Raw genomic sequence first — 967 nt, forward strand, 5'->3', positions numbered from 1 at the left:
TGCCCCAGAGCTTCAAGTCACAAAATAGTCTGGATCAGGTGTTACCTATGCATAAAATCACCTATCAAAACATGGAGTAATGCAAGGGTAATGTTCATTGATCTGATAACTCCGGTTATAAGAAACATTCAGACAGGGCTTAACTTCTACTGGTATTGCCAGTGACATCCCAACCCCAGTCTGCATGTGCCCAAGGCTCTGAACCCTAGTTAGGAAGCCAGCAGGACATGTCTGTAGTGTGTAAGATGAAGTGTGTGTAGTAGATACATCTCTGCAGTCAGCTTGGTTGTTCTGATACTGGATGATGATACTATAGTGAGGTCTGATGCATCTGATGGAGATACTGAGGTTGTTGAAAGTGAACTGGCCAAGAGGGCTCGGAGGCTGTCTAGAACACACTTAGCTGTGCTGGCTGAGGTCCTGCCTGTCCTCTTTGTTAGTTTGCTTCTTTTACATCATTATCATGAGCAATCAATAGCCGTTCAATGCACTGTACTAAAATCCCAGGAGTAAGCAGTAAGACAATGCAGTCTTGTAGGCCATGTTGGAGAAAGACAAAGTATAATCCTTGAAGAAGCCACACATGCAGCAGCTACTAAAGAAGGTGCATAATTTAGAAAGGCATAATCTTGCAAAGATACTTCCAGGAAGTAATGTGCATACTTGGCCATGTAGAGTTTAGTTTTTTCCAGCAAATCATTGGCCAGCCATCATGAAGATCTGTTTCGTGTGCTGCTTCAGAGAGATAATACTCGATGAAATGGGCAGCTGTTGGAAGGCAGAGGTTCCACTGAAAGGTTTCTAATAATAATAGTTCCATATGTAGCAAATTTTGTTTTGTTAATACTAGATTCATATTAGTCATACAACCCAGGCTGTTGAGCTGCTCTAGCTTAGGCACACTATCTTATTTTTCTTCAAATTCACATGCTAGAAGCAGACAGGAAAGTGCAACTAAATAAAGCTG

General features: G+C 41.8%; 1 pseudogene; it reads right to left on the reverse strand.

The window, feature by feature from the left end:
- Nucleotides 1–57: 57 nt before the first annotated feature.
- LOC109388414 (cyclin-J pseudogene) overlaps nt 58–967 on the reverse strand; it is an 18617-nt pseudogene continuing 17707 nt past the window's right edge.

Source organism: Hipposideros armiger, unplaced genomic scaffold, assembly GCF_001890085.2.
Source record: "Hipposideros armiger isolate ML-2016 unplaced genomic scaffold, ASM189008v1 scaffold_195, whole genome shotgun sequence".
Classification (NCBI taxonomy): domain Eukaryota; kingdom Metazoa; phylum Chordata; class Mammalia; order Chiroptera; family Hipposideridae; genus Hipposideros; species Hipposideros armiger.